At 40.6% G+C, this 18,536-nt stretch overlaps 1 long non-coding RNA gene across 1 annotated transcript; it reads left to right on the top strand.

The window, feature by feature from the left end:
- The first annotated feature begins 501 nt into the window (after positions 1–501).
- On the top strand, positions 502–1,968 carry LOC139118434 (uncharacterized). Its single transcript, XR_011548708.1, has 3 exons — positions 502–753; positions 940–1,049; positions 1,520–1,968. It is a non-coding gene; the product is annotated as an uncharacterized lncRNA (long non-coding RNA).
- The last annotated feature ends 16,568 nt before the right edge of the window (positions 1,969–18,536 follow it).

The raw sequence follows: 18,536 nt of genomic DNA, 5'->3' as shown, positions 1-18,536 counted from the left end.
CAACGTCGATAATATGTACGTAAAGACGTTGTGTCGTATCACGCCTGTGTTGCGAACAGCATCGGCAAGGCACAGGCGCAGTACGAATTTTTTAAAAGTCACTTTTCTGTCCAGGCCACTGATGCTGTTGTGGGTTCGAACCCGATTGAAAACTAGCCGTATTTAATGTTGAAACATGCGTTTTATTGAGATTGAACGTGCAAATGGAAATCGTTCGGATTGCCTATGTGACACACAGCCAATAGCGCACAGTGCACGGCTTTGGCCGCTTAGGTCTACTGTTACGTTTTCACTCGGCGAATTTTACAGCGTTGTAAAATCACTTGCCTGCATTTAATGTTGAAATATGCATTTTAAATTTTTTATTGATAACTGTACTGTAAACGGAAATCATACGGGTAGCATTTGATAGTACATACAGTGATCAGGACCCATAGCTGGGAGCTCTTTGATGAGATAGTTTTCAATATATCAAACATTTTTCAATCTAGCTGTATGTACCGCAAAAGCAGCAAGCATAATAAATCAGTAAGAATTTCAAACCTGTGTCATGTACCTCCGGGATAAACATTCCAAACCTTCTATGCTATCATTTTTATTTTCACGGTTCACTTTAATTTGTGATGCTTAGCTTAGTTCATTCTGGTTAACTGTTATCTTCCAGATTTGGCCATGCACACAATGTGCAGATAAACAAGGAAATCAAGACAGCTGTCCAAGGGCAGATGACAGAAGATGACTCTGTTATTCATGGTGAGTTTCATTGATGTAGTGCACGCTTGCATTATTTCCTTTTCTTACCAACAGTTTGTGCTGATGGTTTGACTAACGACAATCACACACTTTTTTGATCGGTTGGTGCTTTCTTCTCTTTCACTTAATGATTATAATTTGTCCCTACCTTGAAAGTAATTATCTCCTTTCTCTTCTTTATTACAGTTGCAACGAAAACTTATTTTATGACGAAACGGCGCGAAAGCAAACGGCAGCAAAAGGGAACTGTGGCATCGTTTAAGAAAAAACAAGCCCGCAGACAAAGAAAACAACAGGTAATTTGTGTACATGCAGGTGGCAAAAACCTGTTATTAAAGGTTCTACTCAAGCTAAGATTTGTTTGACAATACCCCAAAACATATACTGCTGAAACGCTAAATATGTGATATCGACCATGTTTATTTTGTTTTCATTGATTATATTTGTAAACATTGACATCAGATAATAAGACTGCACAGTTTCTTTATTCTGCAAAATATGTTTTGCTTCTTACTTGTTCAGTCGAGTCACACGTGGCTAAATTGAAAAAGTATAGCTTAACGTCCCATAATCTCTAGGGCCATTGTTTGACAAGTAATACCCATGTCTATGTGTGACCATATAAGGAATGCATTGAATTCGTATTGTAAAGATATAATGATTCTGCTTATTTATTGATACAACCTGAATGTATGTTGTATGGCATATAATAGATCGATCATAACCTGTCAAAAACATTTAAGAGCTTCTATTTTTACCTTTGCAGAAACTAACAAGGCGCCGTGACATGCTTCAATCCTCATCGTCAATTAGTCAACAGGAAAAACATTATATAACCATGCTGCTGAAAACTACAGATTATATCTCCAGTGAAGAGACAGACTCAGGCTCCTGCGAATCTTCCTCTGACGACGAATTTAATATTGCTCCAAATAGAAAGAGAAAGTTCCTTTGCAGGCGGCCACTCCCTTGGAGAGCCACCAGAGTTGACAAAGTTTTTGAGATTTTAGATGCAAAACACGAAAAAAAGTTAAAAAAAATGGGGGGGAAGTACATTCACACAAGAAGAGATGGGGCGCATTCTCTGCGTGCTGCCCCTGACGACGCTCTTGATTGGGCGATTCAATGATATTTATTTATTTTCAATAGATGCTTAGTCACTTTTTTGTACTGAACATGATTTTTATGTAATAGAATAAATGTTTTCAAATTGCATATTTTTGTATTGGTTTTGCTTTATCAAAGTATGTGTGCAGTTGGTAGTAAAAGTGTGTTTTAATTAGTGGTTTTGATTGTTGTCATTCAGCAGGTTAGATTAAGTACGTTATGTTTGAGGGATGTTGTATGTGTTGCATTAACATTTGTGTGAACCAAATTTAAAATTGATGAAAACTACCTGCTTTAGAGGGGGAGCTGTATGTGTTGCTTTATTTCACATTTGTCCTGGCCGAATTTTAGGCGTATATGGCCACCTTTGCCCATATTTCCCTCCTGGGGTGTAATTGATGAAAATTACCTGCTTTAGAGGGGGAGCTGTATGTGTTGCTTTATTTCACATTTGTCCCGGCCGAATTTCAGCGGCTTATGGCCACCTTTGCCCATATTTCCCTCCTGGGGTGTAATTGATGAAAATTACCTGCTTTAGAGGGGGAGCTGTATGTGTTGCTTTATTTCACAGTTGTCCCGGCCGAATTTCAGCGGCTTATGGCCACCTTTGCCCATATTTCCCTCCTGGGGTGTAATTGATGAAAATTACCTGCTTTAGAGGGGGAGCTGTATGTGTTGCTTTATTTCACATTTGTCCTGGTCGAATTTCAGCGGCTATAATGGCCACCTTTGCCCATATTTCCCTCCTGGGGTGTAATTGATGAAAACTACCTGCTTTAGAGGGGGAGCTGTATGTGTTGCTTTATTTCACATTTGTCCCGGCCAATTTCAGCGGCTTATGGCCACCTTTGCCCATATTCCGTTCTTTGGTGTAATTGATGAAAACTACCTGCTTTAGACGGGCGCTGTATGTGTTGCTTTATTTCACATGTGTCCCGGCCGAATTTCAGCGGCTTACGGCTACCTTTGCCCATATTTCCCTCCTGGGGTGTAATTGATGAAAACTACCTGCTTTAGAGGGGGTGCTGTATGTGTTGCTTTATTTCACATGTGTCCTGGCCGAATTTCAGCGGCTTATGGCCACCTTTGCCCATATTTCCGTTCTTTGGTGTAATTGATGAAAACTACCTGCTTTAGACGGGGCGCTGTATGTGTTGCTTTATTTCACATTTGTCCCGGCCGAATTTTAGGCGTATATGGCCACCTTTGCCCATATTTCCCTCCTGGGGTGTAATTGATGAAAACTACCTGCTTTAGATGGGGCGCTGTATGTGTTGCTTTATTTCACATTTGTCCCGGCCGAATTTCAGCGGCTTATGGCCACCTTTGCCCATATTTCCCTCCTGGGGTGTAATTGATGAAAACTACCTGCTTTAGAGGGGGAGCTGTATGTGTTGCTTTATTTCACATGTGTCCTGGTCGAATTTCAGCGGCTATAATGGCCACCTTTGCCCATATTTCCCTCCTGGGTGTAATTGATGAAAACTACCTGCTTTAGAGGGGGAGCTGTATGTGTTGCTTTATTTCACATTTGTCCCGGCCGAATTTCAGCGGCTTATGGCCACCTTTGCCCATATTTCCGTTCTTTGGTGTAATTGATGAAAACTACCTGCTTTAGACGGGGCGCTGTATGTGTTGCTTTATTTCACATGTGTCCCGGCCGAATTTCAGCGGCTTATGGCCACCTTTGCCCATATTTCCCTCCTGGGGTGTAATTGATGAAAACTACCTGCTTTAGAGGGGGTGCTGTATGTGTTGCTTTATTTCACATGTGTCCGGGCCGAATTTCAGCGGCTTATGGCCACCTTTGCCCATATTTCCGTTCTTTGGTGTAATTGATGAAAACTACCTGCTTTAGACGGGGCGCTGTATGTGTTGCTTTATTTCACATTTGTCCCGGCCGAATTTTAGGCGTATATGGCCACCTTTGCCCATATTTCCCTCCTGGGGTGTAATTGATGAAAACTACCTGCTATAGACGGGGCGCTGTATGTGTTGCTTTATTTCACATTTGTCCCGGCCGAATTTCAGCGGCTTATGGCCACCTTTGCCCATATTTCCGTTCTTTGGTGTAATTGATGAAAACTACCTGCTTTAGACGGGGCGCTGTATGTGTTGCTTTATTTCACATTTGTCCCGGCCGAATTTCAGCGGCTTATGGCCACCTTTGCCCATATTTCCCTCCTGGGGTGTAATTGATGAAAACTACCTGCTTTAGAGGGGGTGCTGTATGTGTTGCTTTATTTCACATGTGTCCGGGCCGAATTTCAGCGGCTTATGGCCACCTTTGCCCATATTTCCCTCCTGGGGTGTAATTGATGAAAACTACCTGCTTTAGAGGGGGTGCTGTATGTGTTGCTTTATTTCACATGTGTCCAGGCCGAATTTCAGCGGCTTATGGCTACCTTTGCCCATATTTCCGTTCTTTGGTGTAATTGATGAAAACTACCTGCTTTAGACGGGGCGCTGTATGCGTAGCTTTATTTCACGTTTGTGCGGGCGTAATATCAGCCGTATATGGTCACCTTGCCCTATGTGTTTATTGTTTGAAGATATGTCCCTTTGCTTAGAGGGAATGTAATTAGATATATGTACATATATAAGCCTTGGTGAATTATCAGTGAAAACATAGATATTTACATATACTGTGACACTGATATCAAATGCGGGAATTTGTCAACTGTGTCATCCCTGTCAAAGCTCTGTGTCAGGCGCATATGTGAACAAAGATTTAGGAAGTATGATGTGGTCAAACTTGGAAATTTGACTACCTTTGACAGGTACTTTACCTACCCGTTCAAATCAGCTTTTTGGTAGAGTGAAAGATGGGAAACTGTGTAATGATAGTAGTGATAGACGAATGATGAAGCTAGATGCTAACATTGAAGGAATACAGGAAAAGTTAATTGTTGTTAGTCGATACAGGCAGCACCCATATCCTCACATACACGTGCCGGTATTGTTGGATTCCAGAGAACAGAAGGCCGAAGATAATGTAAGGGCAGAGAGGGTATCAAAATGATACAGGCTGATTGTTCGGCTATGGAATTAAAGGGTATGCAGTCCTCAGTGTTACCATTGGTATGAGAAGTGTTAGTTACCCTTAGGCTATCTTTATACCGGTAGTAGATTTCATAGATGGTAGTGCAGGGTTATTGATTGTAAATTGGATTTGCAGAAAGTCATAGTGATTACAGATGGTATGGAGATACCCACAGTTAATAGAAATTTGAGACCATTTGTATGTCGGTTACAGGTGGCGTTGTATGGATGTGTACCCCCCGGTCATGAGGCAATCGTCCCTGTTAGGATATCTTCCTTTCCTCGTAGCGGACAGATATGGAGTGAAATGACCTGGGAAAGGGGTCAGCCAAAAGGGTATCGGTGGCTGGTATGTCAGATGAGGTTGTGTCTGAGTTCACAGCAATAGTAGAACCCACAGCCCTGACACGTCATTCTAAGATAGGATGTTGGACTGTGGGTGCATTGGTGACTCCAGGTCAAAGGTTACTTCCTGTTTTGGGTGTTCAACCCAGATTCTGACATATGTAAAATAAAGGACAGACACTGGCTGTAGTGTGTCTGGTTTGTGCAAGTGATCTGGATCTGGATCTGATTTGATGTTGACATTGCCAGACATGGGTTGGAGAGTGTGCCCTCAGTAGACCATATTCTAGTTGCTTGCAGGAGACTGTGGTTGGGGACAGAGTGACACAGGGTGGTGCCATACCACAGGTGCCAGCGCACTTGAAGGACTTGTATGATCGCACTGCTCAGAATTTGGAGAGTGTAGAACAAAGCAAAAGGTAGCTGAATTGTTAATTGAACATTCAGATGTGTTTAGTAAGAACTCTATGGATGTTGGCAGGACGGATGTGATGACTCATCACATTGACACAGGGGATGTGAAGCCAATTAAGGTTGCTCCTTTTAGGGCTCCTTATTGGAAGAAAAATGAAATAGAGAGGCAAGTACAGTCTATGGTTGATAAAGGGTTGGTAGTTGAGTCTGAATCTCCTTGGTCTTCGCCTTGTCTTTTGATGGCCAAGAAAGATGGGAGCCAAAACTTGGTGGTGGACTTTCATCGACTCAATGCGGTCACTGTCAAGGATGCACAACCCATTCGACATATACAAGATAACTTGGCAGCAATGTATACTGCTTCTGTTTTTAGTACTCTGGCCCTTCAGATGGATTATCACCAGGTAGAGTTGGATAAGCGCAGCCAAGACAAATCTTCTATTGTAACCTTGGCTGGTCGACGTTTGGAGTGGACAGCACTCCAAATGGGGCTACGTAATGCACCAGCAATTGTCGAAAGGTTAATGGAGAAAGTGTTTCAAGGGCTCCAGTGGAACATTTTGTTGTTGTACCTGGATGATAACATTGTTTTAGGTCATTCGTTTGAATCTGAGTGGGAGCAGTTGGACACAGTTTTTTGGAGGGTGAAGGTAGCTAACCTTAAGTTAATGCCAAAGAAATGTGTTTTATTTGCACCGGAAGTTGAGTTTCTGGGACACAGAGTGTTGGCTTTCAATGGTAGATACACATCATTGTTCTCCTTTCTTTTTGTAAGTTTGAGGGTATGTATGGTCTGGACTCCACCGACTGCAATAAACACTGGACAAAGTGCTTGATATGCGCTTAGCATATTTACGTATATTGAGGTATATAGAACACAATATTAATTGCATAGTGCAACGTATATCCAGTGTTCTCACCAGAAAAAAATTTTGGGGACATTTTGTCCCGCTGACCAAAAAAAAGCGGGACAACGGATGATTTTTGTGAGACAATATATAAATATGTTAAAATGTCAAACTGCAAATACGAACCTTATTCTATGCATGGAAAAAATAAAGGACTCAACAACTCATTCAACTTAACAACTTTATTGTAAACATTCGGTGAAAATATCAACTGATATTGAATATCAGTGCCTTTTAATGAAAAGTCTATGGGACTTTCGTTCTTTCCAGTGTGAAAGTCCATTTCGGGGTCCTCTACAATAACAGTAGTTGCTGGAGTGTCCAGTCGTTCAGCTCCCAGTTGATTCCTGTCATGAGTTACTTTTTTTTCGCACACTAAACCCCCTTTCACAACCAGCAGAAGGAACAGGCCATTGCATTTATTTAGATCAGGAAACATATCCCTATGATGTTTGTAAACAATCATCAACTTTTGACGTAAATTTTGGTCGCCAGCCAAGGCTACAAATTTTGTCAATTGATTGAAGCATGGAAAAAGACGCCCATGTTCTCACGTATAAGTTCGCCTGGAATAATATACTTATCACATGCGCAAGCCAAGAATTGATAATTGTTTGCATAATAAGAGAACTTTCCTCCAACTATTCCACATTTAAACCTCGGAACTACTTTTGGAATAATATCATCAATCGGCAGTGGGCCAGTTGTCGATCATTTCCAGTCGTAGGTACTAAGTCACGTGGGCGAGGAACGGAGCAAATGCCTGATAACATCACACAACACGTATCTCCCGCGAAGTTTATACACGATTCCAAACATAGCAAACACCTAAAAATTATCTCAGACAAAGTTGCGTTATTTTTTGATAACAAAAATTCACTGAATCTCAACGGCACGAACACCATAACGTCGTTCCCGTCAAGACCCTGGTTGCCATGCCGGAACTCACAGTATAATGCTACCAGCTTCGAGTTCGTTGTTTTCGAAAAATGTTCATGTAATTCCTTAGGGATATACAAGCTTTACATTCTTGTGTTTTCGTAGTTCGGATTATTGTTGTCGTAGCCTATGAAAATATTTATCGTGCCCATGACGCCTCCAGCTTCCGCGAATTCCGTGGACATGTACCGGTATGCATGCAAGGCGAACACCACGTCCAGTGCGTCAGACTACCACAGTCTCGTGTGGTTCAATACACGACGGCCGCTGTGTGGTATACGTAATGATAATGCATCCACACATCGGCCATCATGTATCGAATCACAAGTGACTGTGGCTTAAGTACGCCCTCTGACGGGTATTGCTTCCAGATTGCCACTTTAGGTTTGTTCCGGGTAGGGATTTTAGTAGTCTCGCATGCCAGACCTCGAACCTGCATGCGACGCGAGCGGCGAAGCCGCGAGCAGCGAGTAACTGCAGGTTACGAGGTCTGGCACGAACCAACTGCTCAGGAATGTGATGACGTCAAAAGTGGGCTGTCTTCCTATGCTAATAAGTATAACTTTGGACCACTGCGTACAGACGCATTTTCACTGTACTTGTCCACCACGTTTCACATATCTGTGCCGAAAAAACACTCAAGCAAAAATCTACGGCGAGAATTTATTTGTGAGGCCATTTACCACCAGCTCATCGGCAGTTGAATGGGGCCAAAATCTGAGCTTCGTTTGAACGGAGCAAAATGAAAAAGCAAACTCCATAGAGGATGTCGACGATCAACAAAATGCAATCGCAAGCATTGAAGCAAGGCTGGAGCAATCTTAAAATTAGAGATTGGCCATATCTTGTCGGCAAATTCACGGAAACGTCGTCTCCTTCCAGATAATCTGTCATGGCTACCTCCTGCTTCGGTTTCAGGCTGTCCATCACCACTTTCTTCAACGGCATAGATCATTTTTGCAGATTTTTTTCATCATGGTTACTGGGGATAGCGTAACCGTGATTTCATGAAGCCGTACTGTCTGAGGTCAACGTGAGGCAGTTTACTTCGAATGAAACATTTCTGGATGAATGACACAATCATTCAGTCAAATTCAAAAGGCTATTTTTAGACGCTCCACCTCCATTAATGAATAAACAACAGATGTACTCTTTCATCCAGCCGATTTTCGAAGCATTCTATTGGACAGTATATATAGCACGTCGGTTCTAGCCAGACCTCGTAACCTGCGGTTACTCGCTGCTCACGGCTTCGCCGCTCGCGCCGCACGCAGGTTTGGAGGTCTGGCATGCGAGACTAGGATTTTAGGTGTTTTTCAAGTACCGGTATATACCTGAGTGATACCCTGCAACAGCAGACCCTATATTAAATGGCTGCCATTGAGGGGTGCCTTTCAGGTAGGTACCTGAAAGGCACTCCTCAACAGCAGACCCCATGTACACATCGGTACACTTCGCACTCCAAATTTCTTCTAAACTTGTTCACTTTCCATTTTTTCTCACCAAGAGAATTAAGGTGAATCACCATGTTTTTAGTGATGTTAATAATCTAAAGAGAAAGAGATATGTTGATGATTATACATATGTATATTTGTACATACAGTATACATTATTTGTGTAGATAGATAGATAGATTGATCACTCACCAACAAGGACCAAATGTTATAGGTGAACATGCAAATAAGCATGTTGTACACTAAAAACAGTGATGAAAAGTATAAATATTCTGCTATCGTTGTCGTAGCCTATGAAAATATTTATCGTGCCCATGACGCCTCCAGCTTCCGCGAATTCCGTGGACATGTACCGGTATGCATGCAAGGCGAACACCACGTCCAGTGCGTCAGACTACCACAGTCTCGTGTGGTTCAATACACGACGGCCGCTGTGTGGTATACGTAATGATAATGCATCCACACATCGGCCATCATGTATCGAATCACAAGTGACTGTGGCTTAAGTACGCCCTCTGACGGTATTGCTTCCAGATTGCCTCGGTTTTCAACCAGGAAGTGTAATTACTCGCGTCAATCATTTACGTCCATGGTGAGAAGTATTGGCTGTATGATACGGCCGGCCGCGCCGTACGGCTGGCATCACGAAAGTTTATAATTTCAAAGGCGCGCCACTATTGGCGCACACGCCCAAGAAATCCGCGACAAACAGAAAGATACGCGAGAATGTCGCGGAATCGCGGCCTGGTGAGAACGCTGTATATCTTTGTATAGGGAACATTCCAATACGTGGATATGCATAGCGTATTTCTTTGCAGATCATGATCATGAGTATACATAATGCAGATCTTGCACACTAAGTGTACACTGTAGTTTTGCATTTTCTCAGTATACATACTTGTATTCTTAACGTATTTGACACATATACAGAATCAGTATATGTGTATTGTTGTATATCAAGCATTTTGCCCAGTGAAACATGTTTGTAGGTACAGCAATTACCTACCGGTGTAGGTGATAAATATTTCTGTTGGTTGACCAGTGCGGATTAATGCTACTGTGTCACGGCTACCACCTTTTAGTTTGAATTGCGTTTTGAGGCAGTGATTGCCTGATGAATACAGTTTGAGTGTAACTACCCATCAACTTCACATGACCAACGCTATAGACTGATAATGCTCGACAACAGACATACTTCCTTATTATTTTGATGTTACAAGACTTGAGTTTTTGTTGTACTACGATGGAGGGCTCTTGCATGTAGCAAGGTTGTTGCCCTGTTGGTAAGACTCAATGGTAGGCAGTAGAATTTTCGGGGGACCGAAAAGGATGGGAAGGGAAATGTCGGAGAACAAGGTGGTGTTTGTATGATGACAGATGCAGTGCGCATGTCCCAATAGATAAGCTCTTGTTGGTTTCTTGGCGTGGAAGGACTGCAGAAAACGGCATGGCTTGCAGTTCTTGTGACCCCTGGTGAAGCTCGCTTGGACAAGTTAGTTCTATTGACTGAGATCCTCATGTACAGTGGCTCAGTGAGTGATCAGAGGCTGGTCCGACTGGGCCTGGGCATGGTTGGAGATGCTGTATGGCTTGGAACTGGTGGCATTGACAAGGTTGACGAACATGGTTCAGTTCTTTGTCTGATGAGTCTGAGCGGGGATACCAGTTCGGCTGGGACAATATATACCAAAGAGAGGTTATCCTATAAGGTGAATCTGTTCATTTGCACCCATTTGCATGTCTATATGTATGTATGTATGTACCGGTATATCCATCCACATCAAAACTCCTAAACTACATGACACCTACTGTCTTTAGTATTTGTTGTACAGCTGCACCTAGGGCTGGAGATGTGAATTTGTTCAATGAACTTGTCAGTGTCAAAAATATACAAATGAGGAGAAAAATTGCTAAAATTCTGTAACCGTTGGTCAGATTGGGTTGAAACTTGGCATGCAAGTTGAGCTTATAACGTAATAATTTCTGCATTAAATGTGGCCAGCTCAGTATGTTGAATGCTTATATATATTGTGATCTATAACAGAATGCAATCTTGTAGATGTTGATAAGAAAATAAGAATCTGCAATATTTCTGTTTTTAGAGAGTTATTACTTTGTTATTTGGTACATATATTTGGAGGGACAATGTATGTGATATTTTTGTTGAAAAGCATAAAATTGGCATAAATGTATTTTTGAGGTTTTTTCAATTGTTGGTCTAAAGTATTGTGTTCAGGAATTACATATCAGCTAGCACATATCAACTTAGGATTTTTAAGTTCAAAATATCCTTGAAATTTTGCTAAGTAAATATGAGCGAATTAGAAGATAGAAGTTTGTTATTGTTACATGTAATACACTAGTACAGAAATTTGTGAGAAATGGACACTTTCTCGCCGTTTGTGAAAATTAGTCAGGAAGAATACATACTTTCTCGCAATCAGTCTGCGAGAATTAATTTTCTCGCAATCGGCTGGCGAGAACTGTGTTTTCTCACTCTAGTCATCTGCCACAAACTGAATTCTCACAATCAATCTGCGAGAAATTAGTTTTCTCGCTCTGCATCTGCAAGAAATTGAATTTTTCTGTTTAAGCATTTCATAAAAAATAAACTCTGTCTTTCATTGTAGAAAAACTAATTTAACGCTGGTTGATTGCGGGAATTTAATTTCTGGCAGATGCAGAGCGAGAAAGCACAGTTCTCACAGCTTGATTGCTAGACTGAAAGATCATCGCTCGAGGGCACTCTTTACGCTGTCCCTCTCACGACTGGACACGGTCTGTAGCATTCTTGACCAGCAACAGTATTTTGTTGCGACCAATCAGATTTCGTCACAAAATTAATTGCAGTTTTAAGGTCTATGTCACGCCCATGCAGCCAGCAAAGTGCATGATCGAACATTAGCATATGACTCTGCCTATTTCCTGTAATGTCAACAACAGGCAGAAAAAACATTGTAATTACTCGCATATGATCTTGACAGTATAACATAATAATCTGTCAAGCAACGTTGTCAATTTACGTTCTGTACTATTACAAAAAAGGAAAGATCGACCATGCACATTCGTGAGGCAGTTAGAAAGTGTTAGGAAGAACTTAAAATTGTCCTCAAGAGGAAGCAAAGCCAGGCACTCGAAAGTTTCTGTATCGGAGAGGACGTTCTCGTTTTTTTACCTACAAGAAAGCCAAGTATGTGATTCTGGTTAAACTCTCCTGTATAGCGTTTACCCCACTCATCACGTCCACTCTTCTCATGCGTTTCACATGAAAATATATAAAACACTAATCGTTGAGTTCACTCCACTAAAACATTCAAAAATCACAGATTTGAACCAAGTCTATGACAGGGATAGATTTGTGAGGGGACACCACCATGTCTTTCAATGTTATTTCTTTGAAGGTTAGAACCGTCAGCCAATTTTGATGTCGAGAAAAAAAATAGTCAACCAGCATCAACATCCTTCAGGCTAAAGAAACTGACCGTGCCTTACTTAGGAGGTTTTACTTTGAAGTTGCAATCATACCAATCCATAATCCCATAACACTAGGTCAGAATTCAGACAATAGTTGTAAACATTGACACAAAACAGCACAGAACAGACAGTAACTAGACAGTACACAAACAGAGTCAAATTCATGAAAGAAAGATATATGGACCTCTGGCCAAAAGACTAAGAAGTGATGTCAGGTGTTTCGAAAATAGTATATCAACTGTGATATATTTAATATTTAGGAAATAAATAAGCTCTGTGATTAAGTGTTATTGAAAGCAACAATTGTTTAAAAAAACATGCTTCTTGGTGAATAAACTGCATTGAAAAATCAATGCAAAACCAAATTATTTATTTGTTTATGTACAGGCTCAAAGGCCCAATAACAGACTGAGAAAATACACAAAGAAACAATCAAACAGCACAATATTAAGAGACAAAATGAAAACAAAGAGAAATGAATTGAAAATACAATATGTACAGTATGTATACGGGAGTGGCCCCTTAGTATCTGGCACAAATGTCTTAAAAACAGTATCAGGTAAAAATATATTACAGAAATGTCGTTACATAGTGTAAAAGACCTAGGGATACAAACAAATTTTCTTGTATTTAATCTGCAATGTGCAACTTGAAATAAAGACAGAGCCCTCAGGTGTCTGAGTGGTGCATAAAATGGCAATTGATATATAAAAGGTAGTTACAAGAAAATCTCCCTGAAACCATTTTGTATGAACACGTCAGAAAAAAAAACTTTGCGCCGAAGCAAGAGAAGGGAGATTAAAATGTTTTTATCTTCAGTACCTTGACGACAAAAGCACCACATGAAGTGGCATCTGCTTGCATCTGATGCTTCAATGAAATGTTATTAAGAGTTGTTTTTTTCCCATGCTTCTTGCTCAGCAATGTTCTGCAGTTAGCAAAGCAAATGTTTCATTAGCAGCGCTGTATAAAATGCATTCTTTTATATTAATTATTATATAAATTTTACCGAACTGGTTCTACAGTATTGGTAACATAACTCCTGATTCCTTTGTTTTCCTTCAAAGTTGTGAAGAAATAAATGTATGTTAGAAATATTGACAATAGAAAGTAACTGAAAGAAGATGACAAAACATTTGAAAACTCTGTGAAATGAGATATTTAAGCAATAAAGCACAATTATGCAGCGACGGTATACCACAGGGTTTTGCCCAGTTCATGACATATATGCACAAGCGATAGTGAGTGCATATGAACTGGTCAAAACAGAGTGGTACACTGTCCCTTGGTTAGATTTATTGCTATTATTACAGTGCCACAATTTACTAGTCACAATTTTCAAAAATAGCAAGTGTTACAGGATGAATTTACCACAGTTTATGTTTTTGAAACCGCGTCACAATCATTGATCACAATTGGATCACCAACAAATATGTCACTTTTAAATGTGATGGTTGCAAATCATAGAAATGACAGAAAGGCTTAACCAGAATAGTGTGTTTTAATGGGAATGCACTCACATGTCAAATGTGAATACACACAAAATGTTGACTCGACCCTTACCGTAATAAGGTTTGCCCGAAAGATATCTGGAAACATACACCCTGGGTGAACTTTAAGTATACCAGAATGACACCCAAGACAACACACCACAAGTGTACTGTAGGTATACCTGGAACCATCCAGATTTGGCCATTTTTTGGTTGTTTTGGGTACTGATTGTAGGTATATACTCGAAAGACGCATGAAAGGGCACACCCCGGGTACACTTCAGGTGGGCATCAGAAACTATCCAGAATTTGCCACTTTAGGATTGTTCCGGGTAGGGATTTTAGTAGCTCGCATGCCAGACCTCGAACCTGCATGCGCCGCGAGCGGCAAAGCCGCGAGCAGCGAGTAACCGCAGGTTACGAGGTCTGGCACGCACCAACTGCTCAGGAATGTGATGACGTCAAAAGTGGGCTGTCTTTCCTATGCTAATAAGTATAACTTTGGACCACCGCGTACAGACGGCCATAACGCATTTTCACTGTACTTGTCCACCACGTTTCACATATCTGTGCCGAAAAAACACTCAAGCAAAAATCTACGGCGAGAATTTATTTGTGAGGCCATTTACCACCAGCTCATCGGCAGTTGAATGGGGCCAAAATCTGAGCTTCGTTTGAACGGAGCAAAATGAAAAAGCAAACTCCATAGAGGATGTCGACGATCAACAAAATGCAATCGCAAGCATTGAAGCAAGGCCGGAGCAATCTTAAAATTAGAGATTGGCCATATCTTGTCGGCAAATTCACGGAAACGTCGTCTCCTTCCAGATAATCTGTCATGGCTACCTCCTGCTTCGGTTTCAGGCTGTCCATCACCACTTTCTTCAACGGCATAGATCATTTTTGCAGATTTTTTTCATCATGGTTACTGGGGATAGCGTAACCGTGATTTCATGAAGCCGTACTGTCTGAGGTCAACGTGAGGCAGTTTACTTCGAATGAAACATTTCTGGATGAATGACACAATCATTCAGTCAAATTCAAAAGGCTATTTTTAGACGCTCCACCTCCATTAATGAATAAACAACAGATGTACTCTTTCATCCAGCCGATTTTCGAAGCATTCTATTGGAGAGTATATATAGCACGTCGGTTCTAGCCAGACCTCGTAACCTGCGGTTACTCGCTGCTCACGGCTTCGCCGCTCGCGCCGCAGGTTTCGAGGTCTGGCATGCGAGACTAGGATTTTAGGTGTTTTTCAAGTATATACTTGAGTGATACCCTGCAACAGCAGACCCTATATTAAATGGCTGCCATTGAGGGGTGCCTTTCAGGTAGGTACCAGAAAGGCACTCCTCAACAGCAGACCCCATGTACACATCGGTACACTTCGCACTCCAAATTTCTTCTAAACTTGTTCACTTTCCATTTTTTCTCACCAAGAGAATTAAGGTGAATCACCATGTTTTTAGTGATGTTAATAATCTAAAGAGAAAGAGATATATTGATGATTATACATATGTAAATATTTGTACATACAGTATACATTATTTGTGTAGATAGATAGATAGATTGATCACTCACCAACAAGGACCAAATGTTATAGGTGAACATGCAAATAAGCATGTTGTACACTAAAAACAGTGATGAAAAGTATAAATATTCTGCTAGAAATGAGGTTACCCTCTGCAGGCCAGAGTGCCCCCAAGTGCCCCTCATTTCCATGTGGTGTGACATTAAGGAATTTCCTTCCAGGGTAGTTGGAAAACTTCCCACCCAAAGCCTATGATAATGTGATGATGTCTAGGTTATATCCAGGGCTTTGCTTTGTATGTTCCCATTGGATAATTTTGCATTACAATCCTCTGAAGGTGTTAGGGCATGCCCGCCTAGGTCATTCCCCAGCAGTTTGTGTACAAACATCTACGGTGACTTTTACCCTTTAAAGTTCTCACAATCGCCTCTGGAAACAATGGATTCAGGGTGAGCAAATGCAGAAATCATGCGAATGCTGCTGGATGACAATGATGAAGAAGAATTTTTGGTTTTCAAGAAGAGCATACGGCCAGTGACATCGATGTTTGCAAAATCGACGAGATATTGCGTCAAGTTTTAGAGCTTGAAGAGGATGACCTCCCGGAAATACCGGAAGATTTGCGCAACCTGCAGTGGTCTTCTGAGTGCAAGATTTTTGATTTGCCCACTTTTCACTTAAGTATCTTAAGAAACACTGACTAAAGCACACACAACATTGCAACATAATCTAATCATTTCACTTTTTCCAAATTATTTAATCAAACCATCACTTTATTGCTATACAACACCGCACAATATAGTTTTATGGTTTTAATCTTTTCTTGTCTTTGACTGCAATATTATTATTATTATTATTATTATTATTATTATTGTTTATTTCAGGCACACATAGGCCCATATCAAAAAAAAGGACAAAGAGACAGTGATAATTAAAAGAACATGAATACAAAAGAATTTAAAAAAATAAATTTATCTGTACACTACATTTCTAAAACGACGCCAAAAGGATGAAAACAGCAATGAGTCAGAATCCATGAAAGTTCAAATTAAAATATTCTCACTTTCAATCAGACGAACCCTGAATTTAAAAAGAGCTTGGCGTTGAAGTGAAGTAAAATTCAGAATGCTCCTCTGCACACAATTGCTGCTTATACTACAGGCAAATTTAAGTTGCAAGATTATTCTCATAGAATTATTGAACGCAACTTGCATATCATTCATCTGTTTTACACCATAGTCACTCCAGATATTCAGGCAGTATACACTACATGAAAGCTCTGAAAAGAACATTTTTAACCTCATTCGAACAATGACTGAAGGTATGGATAATATAGTTTGCCCTGGCATACATACACTTCAGCTGTCTCTGGATGTCATTATTGTCATCTCCAGTAGTCGACACCATGTAGCCCAAATACCTTTTTATTTTTACAAACAAGAGCAACTCTCCATAGAGGTACCACTACATAAGAATGCAAACAATAAAAGGCGGTGATCCTCTATCAATTAATTTTTTAAACATTGACCAATGATTAACTCTATCAAAAGACTTTCTGGCATCAAGAAAGCAAGAGAAATAATAATATGGAAGTACTATGTGGAAGTACTAAAATTACTAAACAGTGCAATCGATTTGGCATCACAGAGACTTTACAAGTACAAATTGATTGCAAGCAGGTATTTCTTACATCTCACCCGTAATGATAACTTTTCTGCATTTATTTTAAACTTATACTTTCCAGATTTCCTTATAACAGACGGAATGCTAAAATTCTAACACTACATGCTACATGTGGTTGTAGTTGTGTTACAACCGACATTGTCGGTCCAGGCGCTTGTCATCCGATACACAGCGAAGGCAACTGTATATATAAGAAATTAAACAATCGAGTTCAACACTTACACAATAGTAGGTATGAATTCAGAGATGTAATAGAAGCCATTGTTCCTGGTTATTGAATAAATTGTGCCTTTTAAGAGTCTCAAAACAAGGAGATACATGCGTATCGTGGCGGTCATTTTGTTTCCTCCAAACTACCACACGGCATGTTTCTACTGCACAATTTATTCTACGTGCAAGCGACTGTGGCTCGATCGGCCTCGCTCACCATTCCTAATATTGAACGAAATTAAACAGTAAATCTTGCTATAAATACAAAAAGATCATACCGGTGATTGTACTGGTCCAAAGTTTTTCGTTTACGAAGTTACTGTGTACTTCAAAGAGACGAGCTCAAGTAGATGTGATCAGAGAAGTGCTATGAAGCAATCGGAAAATCAAGTGTGGCAGCTTCTTGCAAATGTGCTGCAATAATTGTGACGCACGAAAACAAACCAACACTAGATCATAGATGGTGCTGTATATGACTACCCTGTCGTGCAGCCAAAGGACGCACATCTTGCAGTACAATTTATTTTTTCTAACATTAAGGTAGCTTTCCGCCTTTGTTTTGGTATTTTGAGATAAAACACGATTTTTCCTTTATCCCTGAAAAGTATTCCTATAATATTGATCTTCCTTGTGTGTAGAATATCTTGGTCGTGAAGTTCCTGTTTTTGGGTGAAATTTTGGAATAAAATGTACGAGAGGCAAAGGTGTACATTTTGGCGTTAGAGACTACCGTTAAGTCTTGATTGACAAGGGATTACGCTAAGCAAGCAGCGTCACAGTATTCACATGCACTTAGACAACATCCGCTGTGAAAATCCCATTAACACCTACCGTTCACTGCGTGGGTCAAGACCATAGAGTGTACCTGGCGAAAGGTGGGTCTTACCGTTTTTCTCATAGGGGTGGCCGCTCCCAAAAGATCATAATTTATCGACACAATCGGACAAGGTCAGACTTATGACATTGTTGACGGTACAATTTCAGATTACAAAAATGGCCCACACACTAAATGTTTTATCTGGGACATTTTTGTGCTTTTGTAAAAGCACTAGGAGTGGTGGATAAGTTTCGTAATGTTAAACATCTTTGAAGAGGCTGTCCCATATACATAAATGGTACGTTCCACTGGCGGCCTCAATGACAGCGGGAACACTTGAATACCGCAACAGATACCCTTCACATC

This window comes from Ptychodera flava, chromosome 19 (genome assembly GCF_041260155.1).
Source record: "Ptychodera flava strain L36383 chromosome 19, AS_Pfla_20210202, whole genome shotgun sequence".
Taxonomy (NCBI): domain Eukaryota; kingdom Metazoa; phylum Hemichordata; class Enteropneusta; family Ptychoderidae; genus Ptychodera; species Ptychodera flava.
This window is presented reverse-complemented; position numbering and strand designations above follow the sequence as displayed.